The sequence below is a fragment of the Bombina bombina genome, chromosome 5, assembly GCF_027579735.1.
Source record: "Bombina bombina isolate aBomBom1 chromosome 5, aBomBom1.pri, whole genome shotgun sequence".
NCBI lineage: Eukaryota > Metazoa > Chordata > Amphibia > Anura > Bombinatoridae > Bombina > Bombina bombina.
The window spans coordinates 950082233-950094337 of NC_069503.1; positions in this window are offsets into that span (position 1 = coordinate 950082233).

Consider the following 12105-nt stretch of genomic DNA (forward strand, 5'->3'; position numbering starts at 1 on the left):
CTGACCTTGTGATTCCCCCTCCCCCGGAAACTGCACACCTCTCCATCACACTTCCCTCTTCTTCTTCTTTTCTCTTTTCTACTTTTATTATTGTTATAAACAGCCGACTTGTGTCAAGGTTCGACGTATGTCAGGATTTGTGTATACTGTTTGGTGTACGTTATTACACCTTTAAATATTATGTACAACATTTCAACAGTTTACTATTTATGTATAGGGGTCCTCGGGGTAAACTAACGCTCGATGACCGAGAATACTTCTCGGAAAGAGACAATAACTATGATACATGGACATCGAGATAATATCATAAGCATTCACTGCCTTACAATATGAGACAAGTGTATAATAGAGACATTATCTATTTCATCTGACTACAGCAAAATCCTAAAAGGCAAATCTCTTATTCTTTATATTGGTTAATGCACCTGAGACCCTTAAATATGTAATTGTTGTTTTCTTGTTTATGCATCTACATTCTCATGTACTGTTTTTATGAAACTTAAATAAAGTTTTTGAAACTTAAAAAAAAATAAAAAATTTGAAGCTCCCAATTTAGCACTATTGATGAGGTTTGGCTAGAATGCCCACTTAAAGAGGCTGAGAGAAGACCCCCTCCCCTTCCCCTTCCCCTTCCCCTCCCATGGATATCAAAAGACCCATTATACAAACAGAAGCAATCTGAAGTCTGTATACATCAGTATAACATCAAAAACAGATGGGCCATATAAAATAATGCATCATCTACAAAACATTTATGCAAAGAACAATCTAGTGTACAATGTCATTTTAAGCACAAATAAGTGAATACTTTTTATTTATTGAACTCTGAATTTTGGTTAATCTTTTATTGTGAAGTAAATGCTAAATTAATGCAGTTGTCTTTATGAGCCTGATGTTCTAAAGATGGCCAAGACATGTTCCTTTCAGTCTCACAAAGTTCTTGCAGGGTAAATGTCCTAAAAAAACGGGGGCTAAACATTTAGCAATCTTGCTTCCATAGGATAGTAAAGCGCTCTCTGCCTTTAAATATTTTGAGCACATCACCTGTGAATGAGGATCTCAGCAGGGTGGAGGGGGACTATTTTCAAAACACAACCCCACATATAATGTGCATTTATAATATAAATATAAAAAGTGTTTGTTTTGTAATAGGTTAAATAATCAATATGCAAACTAAGTTTCACAGTGAAAGGGACATTAAACTCAATTTTTTACTTTCATGATTCAGGCAGGGCATGTGATTTTAAAAAACATTCCAATTTATTATTAATTTTCTTTTATTCTCATGGAATCCATATATTAAAAGGATACCTAGGTAGGCTCAGGAGCGGTTGCACATATATGTCTCATGTTATTGGCTCACACAATGCATTAACTAGCTCCCAGTAAGGCATTGCTGCTTTTTCAATAAGGATACCAAGAGAAGAAAATTGGAAAGTTTTTTAAAATTATATTCTCTATCTGAATCATAAAAGAAAAATGTTGTTTCATGCAGTATATATTTAATGCAGTATATTTCTTACAACTGTTTATTTTGCCACTGAAAGGGTGGCAAGACAAATATGCATGTAAATGTTCACCTAATCTAACGTGTATTGTTTAAAATGAACTCATTGTTATACAGGTGCGTAACTCCCATGCAACGTCCAGGAATGCCTATATATTCGCTATCAGCTAGATTAAAAGTTTTGAGCGCTATAGGGAAATTAACGACCGCCACAAAAGCAGCGTTATTTCACCTCCCTATAGCGCTGCTATTACAAGTTTACAAAAAGCAGGCTTGTAGGGGCGATATGGAGGTGTTGAGCTCTATACCGCACCCAAATACAAGCTCTGCTTTGACGTGCTCGTGCACGATTTCCCCATAGACATCAATGGGGAGAACCGGCAAAAAAAAAGTCTAACACCTGCGATCACGGAAACAAAAGCTCTGTAACGCAGCCCCATTGATGTCTATGGGGAAAGAAAAAGTTATGTTTAAACCTAACACACTAACATAAAAACCACGTCTAAACACCCTAAATATGCCGCCCCCGACCGTCGTCACCTACATGTTATTAACCCCTAATCTGTTGCCCCTAACATCGCCGCCACCTAAATATACTTATTAACCCCTAATCTGCTGCCCCCAATGTTTCCCCCACTATACTAAAGTTATTAACCCCTTAACCTCTGGCCTCCAACATCACTAACACTAAATAAATATATTAACCCCTAAACCTAACCCTAACGTAACCCTAACCCTAAGCATAACCCTAACCCTAACATAACCCTAAGCCTAAATCTAACCCTAACCCTAACACCTCCTAACTTAAATATAATTAAAATAAATCTAAATAAACCTTACAATTATTACCTAAATAATTCCTATTTAAAACTAAATACTTACCTGTAAAATAAAACCTAAGCTAGCTACAAAATAACTAATAGTTATATTGTAGCTATCTTAGGTTTTATTTTTATTTCACAGGTAAGTTTGTATTTATTTTAACTAGGTAGACTAGTTAGTAAATAGAAATAGCTATTTGACTGGAAATAACTCAATAGGGGGTGCTCTAAAACAGAGGCTGAATAAAGCAAAACATACAATAAATACTGTTAACACAATATGTTGAAGGTGATAAGTAAATACTTTGAAAAAATGTCTCAAATGGCAAAGATAGCCCAAAAGGAAAAAGTCAATTGATGGTGTAAGTCCCAAAAAAAAAACAACTAGGTGGAAATCACAGGGGACATTCCAAGGATCTGAGACGACAGCAGCACTCTCCTCACATCACCAATGGTGGACGTCTATGCAAAACAAAAGAGGAAAACAAAGAGAGAGGCGCTTTGTGTGTACCAATAATAATGAATGAGTGAGATAAAACAGCCCACAACAGGGTACTCCCATTCTGTAGGAGCACTCAGACAGTGCTATTAGGCGCGGACTGGGTACTCAACAGCAACCCAGCTTGCTGAAACTTCCAGCGTGTCTCCAAGGGAAATCAGGACACCCCCTTCTAGGACTGGAAAGGTAGATGGTCCATGTGATACACTCCAGCCGGTCAGGTAGTTGGTGCAAGTGATATCCAAGGCCCCCACAGCAGGCGAGAGTACTCCCAGTGATGGGAATATAAGCGGTGTGTATAGTAGAAATGATCAGTAGCAGTTCCAGATAAAAATGTAAAAACAAATAGATTTATTAAAACCCATTAAAAGGCTGGAACCATAGGGAAGGGCAAACAGGACCCCCCTATATTAACATGCGAAGCATTTCTCAGCTACAGTGCTGTTTCATCAGGCTATGATGAAACAGCACTGTAGCTGAGAAACGCGTCACATGTTAATATAGGGGGGTCCTGTTTGCCCTTCCCTATGGTTCCAGCCTTTTAATGGGTTTTAATAAATCTATTTGTTTTTACATTTTTATCTGGAACTGCTACTGATCATAACTGAGGGTTAGTGTTTTTTTAAGGGTTTTTTGGGTGGGTTTTTTTTAGCTTAGGGTTTGGGCAATGTAAAAGAGCTAAATTCCCTTTTAAGGGAAATGCCCATCCAAATGCCCTTTTCAGGGCAATGGTTAGCTTAGGTTTATTTAGATAGATTTTTATTTGGGGGGGTTGGTTGGCTGGCTGGTGGGTTTTACTGTTGGGGGGGTGTTTGTATTTTTTTTTTTACAGGTAAAAGAGCTGATTTCTTTGGGGGGGCTTTATTGTCATAGGGCTATTAGATTAGGAGTAATTCATTTTTATTTTTGATAACTTAGTTTTTTATTTTTTGTAATGTAGTGTTTATTTTTTTGCAATTTAGAAAATTGTATTTTAATAATTTATTTTATTTTATTGTAATGTTAGTTTTTAGTGTAAGGCAGGTTAGGTTTTATTTTACAGGTAACTTTGTATTTATTTTAACTAGGTAGTTAGTAAATAGTTAATAACTATTTACTAACTAGTTTACCTAGTTAAAATAAATACAAACTTACCTGTGAAATAAAAATAAAATCTAAGATAGCTACAATATAACTATTAGTTCTATTGTAGCTAGCTTAGGTTTTATTTTACAGGTAAGTATGTATTTAGTTTTAAATAAAATATTTAGGTAATAATTGTGAGGTTTATTTAGATTTATTTTAATTAGATTTAAGTTAGGAGGTGTTAGGGTTAGGGTTAGACTTAGGCTTAGGGTTACGTTAGGGTTAGGTTAAGGGAATAATATATTTATGTAGAGTTAGTGATGTGGGAGCTCAGAGGTTTAGGGGGTTAATAATTTATTTAAGTATATTTCGTTGTGAGGGGCTTGCAATTTAGTGGTTAATAGTTTTATTATAGCGGCAGTGTTGGCAGACAGCAGATTAGGGGTTAATAAATTTATTATAGTGTTTGCAATGCGGGAGGGCGCCGGTTTATTGGTTAATAGGTTTATTATAGTGGCGACGATGTCAGGGAGCGGCGGAATAGGGGTTAATATTTTTTTTTGTGGCGGCGATGTCCGGAAAGGCAGATTAGGGGTTAATAAATTTATTATAGTGTTTGCAATGCGGGACAGCCTCGGTTTAGGGGTTAATAGGTAGTTTATGGGTGTTAGTGTACTTTTTAACACTTTAGTTATGAGTTTTATGCTACAGCTTTGTAACGTAAAACTCATAACTACTGACTTTAGATGGCGGTTACGGATCTTGTCAGTATAGGGTGTACCGCTCACTTTTTGGCCTCCCAGGCAAACTCGGAATACCCATATTAAAAAATGCTGTACTGACGTTGCGTGACAGGCTAAAAAGATGTGCAGTACACCTATACCAACAAGACTTGTAATAGCGGCGTTAGTGAAAAAGCAGTGTTATGAAGCATAACAATGCTTTTACACTCATAAAGCAAAACTCGTAATCTAGCTGTATGTTCCTACTTAATTTCCAATAAATAAGCTGCAACTGAACTTACATTTATACAATTAAAAAGCTGACCCATTTAACACGATATAACACGATCAATGATACCTCTGAATTCTGTTTCTAGCCAGAAATACAGTATATCTAAGCCATTTTTAAAATTTATCTAAGATTTTGGCTTCCACTAATTCCTTAGGCAGTTAGTTACACAATTTGATTGCTCTTATAATGAAAAAAAATTCACATTGCTGAAGAATTAATCTCCTTTCCTCCAGCCTTGGAATAAAGAGAGCTTCCACCAACTCTGCATATGGGCCTTGAAAATATTTATATATAGTAATTATAATCACCTATCCAGTGCCTTTATTCTAGTGAAAACAGAGCCAGTTTGGATAACCTCTGTTCATAGTTTAAATTCTCCATTTCCTTATTATTTGTGTGGCCTTTTTATAATTCTGCATTGTCTTTTTTTTTTTTAAATAGGTCCCCAGAACTGCACTCCATACTCAAGGTGAGGTCTTACCAGGAATTTATATTGTAACAGAATTATGCTTTCCTCCCTTGTATCAATGCCTCTTTTAATTCATGCTAGTATCTTATCCTTAGCCTTAGAAGCCATTAAATTGCATTGCACATTTTTTAGCTTGTTATCTATAAATACGCCCAAATCCCTTTCCTCCTCTGTTTTGCTAAGTTTAGACCAATTTAAATAGTAGGTTGCTGCTTATTTTTACTTCCAAAATGTGGAATCTTACATTTTCTATTATTAAATCTCAGTGCAGTGTGCTATACACAGTATGGGCTAGATAACAAGTAGCATGCTAACTTTTATTCTCGTCTTTTTGCGCTTTACGGAAATAGTGCTTGTATTACAATTTTAAAGTAAATGTGATTGTGAGAGCACAGTCAGGCTTGTCGGGTTAGCTCATTGATGGCTAACCCTGGCACTCCAGATATTTTTACATTTCCCATGATGCTTAGGAACTCTGCTAGTTGAGCATCATGGGAAATGTATTTCTGAAACATCAGGGGTGTCAAGGTTAGCCATCACTGAGTTAGCACAATTGAAAACCTTGTGTAAAGGGTAGTGAGTTGAAAGAAGTTGCACTAAACACAACATAAATACATTAAAATAAACTGTTGCACTCATATAAAAACTATATGATAAAGATTAGTCATATAAATATTCATAAAAAATATTTATAAGGGTTAAAATGTATATGGTAATATGGCAATGAATGTGTATGAAACAGAGGGCTATAATATATATATATTATAAGACTGCCATAAGACTAAGTGCAGTAGGAGCGAGCTGCACTTAGTGTTATGGCGCGGTCGGGCCGGGCCGGGCTGTGACTATACAGCTGGCCCGATGCGCTGAGTAAATATAACATACCAAACGGTCTTAACAAGGACTTTGAGCTACATCATTTTCTATAAGTTTATCACTAGTATATCCTTTAATAATTCTTTCTTTATGATGCCCAAAATCAATGAAGATTGATTGCTGCCTCATGATGCAAATGTATTAAGATTAAGCTGCAAGGACAAGTCATTTGCAACATTAGTAGCAAGATGGTGTAAATATATCCGATTTGCAACTATGTGATTGCACACCTTGATATATTCACACTTTTGAATAGTGCTATATTTAGTGGAATACTAATAAGCTGTTTATATATATATATATATATATATATATATATATATATATATATATATATATATATATATATATAATAAAAAAACTTTTAGTTGAATGTTACCATTGAGATAATAAAATCCTATCTAGAACAATTAATATTAATATATATGAATTTGGTTTAGATAACAATAGAACCAAAATAACAACAAAAGTTGATGTTACGATGTGAATGTTATTAACCGATATGGTACACAATAGATGTGAATATTATTTATTGACGATGTAAATGTTATTTACCGATATGGTACACAATAGATTCGTAAGATCATTTGCAGTAAACTAATCTTAGTATGCATAGAAGAAAAAACTGTCTGTTAAACAAGATTACCCTTAACTGATGTTTGCATATATTTGTAAAATCTGTACTCTAAGACAGCCTAATATTGACCTCTGATGGGACTACATGTCCACTTTCAAAATGGAGGACTAGATACCGGATATCCGGTTTAACGGATCCTAAGGATTTAAATAAGATCTTTGGACATGCGCACACCATTCCTTGATAAAGCTTATTAGCGAAACGTACATCGGATACATCTTCTCTTGGCGTCTATCCAAGTACTTGCACACCTAAAGGGAGAGCAACATATACTGGACATTAAAGCGGGAGGTTTTGTGGTTAAGTTTCTGCATTCCTCACCACTGTCTCTGGTATTGTGTTCAGCTCACTTGGAGCAATAACTGCAATTGTATTGCCTAATCCTGTTATATATGGTGTTTTGGCAGTTCTTGTGACGCTTTTTATATTTGTATTTTAATAAATCCTTTTATTCATATATCCTGTGAAAGCAACTGTTTACCCAACAGTATAAAGTGGGTGTGCGCATTCACCTGAGCTTGGTTATAGCTCCATCCCATGTGAGTAATCATTTGTACACACATATTCTGCACTGAATATGGTTACAGAGTTACGCTATGTGGCACATTTTTATTTCTTTTCTATAAGGATGAAACAAACGAGATCAGAAGATTGAAGATTCCCAGGAAGAATCCATATATCCTTATATGAACTTTACACACATTTTTACGTTTTATTTCTTTATCACACTTTTTTCACATTTATCTCGCATTTTTCTTTTTTGTGATACTATGGTATTTTTTATCAAATATAACAGACCCGCTCAGCAGAGTACAGAGAGCGGGTCTGTAAAACAGCGTTTTTTAAAAAAATTAATAGGATACATTAGGGTTTATAATGTTTGGCTAATATAATGTTATATAATTCTGCACTATGTGCAGAATTATATAACATTATTTTTAAAGTTTACTGACACTTTAATTATCTTAAGGCATGTTATTGAAATATTATATATAAAATATTTCAAAATGGGGGGGCGGAGCTAACCGCAGAGGAGACAAGACGCACATGACAGTAGCTCCTGTCTTTGCCTTATGTTTTTTGGGGGTTAATCTTACCCTATGAGCTCACAAATACTGAGGATGTGATATACCCCTATCTGGGACACTGCTATACGAGGTGGAGCAAGATTGAGGATTAAGGAGCGCTTCCCAAGTTTTCTACCGGATCCACAAAGTGCGGTCTAGCCACGAGGAGGCCTCTCGCATGGCTATATTGGCCCTTTTTGAGGAACACCACCGTAATCTACTATGCAGACTGGACCGGCTAATACTGATTAGCAGATGCTCGGGCTCGGAGGGAGATAGGCCTCCTGCGACTTCCACTATTGGTGAGGGCCCTACCCAAGAGAATACCTCCAGCCACTATGCACTAGAGATGGAGCTACCTGGGTCCCAAAGAGTGGTTGGTGCGGGACCGGTGCCTTGCGAGCCTTCGCTGTTCCCCTTGGCCCTCACCCGAGAAGCAGCTGCAGACGCTTCTGATGACGGAGGCAGTCCGAATGCGGAGATGGCGACTGGGGAAAATCTGCATGCTCAGCCTGACCTGATGCCGCTACAACGCTTCTCAACTCATACTAGTGCTGCCTGGTTCCTATACAGAGGTGAGGTCATCTGGCTGGATGCGGGGACTTGCCTTCGCGACCCACCTGCGTTACATGCCAACCAGCTTCCCCAGGACGCACCTGTCCTCCCAGCTGTTCAGACGGGCATTAAAAGCTGGCGAGTAGGTGTGGGTTAGTTTAAGGATTTTACCCTGGGACCCACGACATCCTTCTACCCGGTCCTTTCAGATATGTACACCCTCATACAGTCTTGGCTGCCGCTATCTACAATATTAATTGACTCCAGAAACAGACTGTTTTTTTTGCTTTAGAGATATCTTTTCTATCCGGCAATCTGGAGCAGCATAAGTGAGACCTCCTACTTTGAGCACTATATACTCTCTCCACTACCTATCTTATCCTAAGAGACCATATATGCATAAACTTAATGTCACTAGGCCTTTTAAGGGGATAATGCGTGCTATAGCCCGTTTATTTTATCTTTAAACGCACGCAGCTGGACTCATATCTTGTAAATGCCTTCTGAATGTTTATTTACCCTACAATGTCTGTATTTTGAGTATCATACTGATCGATGCTGGGAAGTTCTGTTCTGTTGAAACTATAATGCAGTGGGAAAGGGGGCATTTTATTTTATGCTGGTTGCGCAAATTAAGGTATATGCGGCCATGTACTGAAACCTTCCTGCTTCTCTTTAAAATTGGCATCCTAGAAACAGTTGGATGTATTGTTTTAGTGGTTGTGGGTACGCTGAGTCCTGAAGAGGCAAGGGAGGCAGATGAGGGCGACACTGGTTGGGTATACTCACACCTGCGCATATAATTAGTGGGTTGGTGGGTCTGATGTGCTCCTGGGGTGCTCAAGTCTGCTCTATATTATTTTACTTTTGTTAAGCCATCTAGTGAGAGCTGTAGCTCCTTCCATGACTGGGGCCCACATTTTACTTGTCTAGAAGCTCTGTTGGCACCTGGATTTTCTTCTACTAAGTGTCAGCTAAGGAGTGTATGTCAGTCTGTGGGCTGCCTCTCTAGACGTATACACTAACTACTTGAGGTACTCACCTACCCCTATCAGGAATAAAACACCCCCTTCTATATTTTTACTGAGCCCTTGAGCATTTCATTAGTATCTCATTTCTAACGAGGCTTCCAATAACTGCCATACCCCACCCTCTCCAATTTTATTTAAAAATCTAGTATTTAGACATCCATAGTCTCAGTGCGGTAACGTTTCAGTACAATACTCCTTACATCTCCCCCCATATACTCCCTTTTGGCAGAGTTAAGCAGCCTCTGCCCTGTCCAGAGAGTCTTGGTTGCTCTCTGGGCCCTAATACGGATAAATTAGCTATGTTTACATACGCACTGTTTGCTACATATAGTTTACCAGTTGTGGTATTTCTCCCTTACTTATACCTTAACCTACAGTTTGTCTAAGTTGAGATTGTTCTTTAGTTTTCCCTGCATGACTTAAATTGAAATTGTTATTACATATGCCCTCTCCTAATCAACGGAGTGATTGAACCCACCTGGCGTTCAGGTAACCTGTGCTCGCACATAACCTAATTCTATCTAAACTGATAATTTTGTAAATATCTATGCTACTGTGAATGTTGTAAGGTAATACCAACTAGTTTTACCCTGGCAGCGGTAGATTCTTCTGGCACAGCATATATCTCAGCCTACAGTGTCAGATGGTGATTGTCACTGGCACAAATGATTTCTGGTGCCTTCCCGGTACTCTACTTTTTGAAATTACATGCAGAATCTTAAGCTTGCCTTTATTCCAAATATACTGAAACTGGTCTTCTACCGTTAGCTCAGCTTACATGCCCTCAATGGTTCACTATTGTGTCTGGTCCCTTGAGTGGACCTGTATGTCTGGGGGCGCTATGCACTTATTAAAAAATGAGGTACCTGGATTAACATGTCAGGTTGGATACTTATGTGTGGATGTCTGTATAGAAAGTTTTGCATTGTTATTTCTTTTTTATGACATCGGAAAATTGTAACATGTCTGAACTGACTGTTTGTATATGTTATTCTTTCCTCAACAAAAATAAAAAGTTAAAAAAAAAAAAATATTTAAAAATGATAATAATTATTATTAAATATTATTATAGATACTGTAAAAATCTAAATAATCCATAATATATATATATATATATATATATATATATATATATATATATATATATATATATATATATTACCGTATTTATAATAATGTATTAATATTTTTTTCATAGGGTTTCTGGCTTTGTAACTTTGAATTGCTAATTTTGACATGATATTTAGTGCAAAAACACATTTGACGGCTTAGTACATGATGCCCAATGAGTACAATAGCATTTATACAATACAACAGAGACTTGGCAGAAATTAGAACCACAGAAGAAACATAAGACTAAACCTAGATTTTGAGTAGTAAGGAGGTAACGCAGCAGCATTGTGATAGCTCTTTGATGAACATTTTGTTTGTTTAAATTGCTCTTTATAAAGATGACAGGAGTCTTTGAAATGCTTTGAGCTAATAAATATGATCTGTATTTAAAAATTCCTTAATGGAGCAGTGATCCAGTTTTATTGTGAAAATAAACATGAAATCTATGAGTATTTTCCTATAGTATTTATGTTGGGCATTGCAGTCTACAGTATTGTGGATTCTTCTTCACAGTCTTCTGAAGGGAGCCTCGCATTGTATTGGAACTCACACTGACCAGCACCTCCTTCTAGCAAGCATATATATATAGACAGCTGTACCATATACCATATTGCTTTTTGTTTTTAACAGAGTGTTTATAGTTTGTAATATATTTACTTAGTTTTGATACAATTATAATTATTATTATTATCATTTATTTGTATAGCGCCACAAAATTCCGTATCGCTGGGTACAAAGATATACAATGACTTGGATTTGTGATAAAAAAACATAACAAACTAAACAAATCTAATACAGAAGGAAGAGGGCCCTGCTCCGGAAAGCTCACAGTCTGCAGGTTGAGGGTGCATAAGGTTTGGGGAAGCTTGTCACATGGACTGTAGTTGAAGCAGTGAGTCAGGCAGTACAATAATTATTTTGGTTAGGGTGAGAGATGGAGGAGAGAAGGTAAGCCTCTCTGAGTAGGTGTGTTTTCGAGGAGCATCTGAAGCTATACAAGGTTGGAGACAGTCTTATGGAGCGGGTAGAGAGTTCCAGAGGACAGAAGCAGCACGTGTGAAGTCTTGGAGTGGGACGAGATAAAAGGAGTGGAGAGACGTACGTCAGAGGTTTATCGAAGATGACAGGATGGCTAATATTTGCAAATGAGATGAGAGAGGAAATATAGGTGGAATTGAGGCTGTTGAGTGCTTTATTAGTTTGGATTAATACTTTAAATTGTATTCTGAAGTGTATGGGGAGCCAGTGTAGAGACTGACAGAGCAGAGCAGGTGATGTAGATCAGCGACTTAGGTGGATAAGTCTAGCTAACATTCATAATACAGTGGGTATTGAAAAGAATTAACCCCCTTGAAAATAATTACATTTTGTTGCTTTGCAACCAGAAATAAAGACAGACACAGTTTTTGTTTATCCAGTTGTAATTATAGAACACCAACATGTCAGGCAAA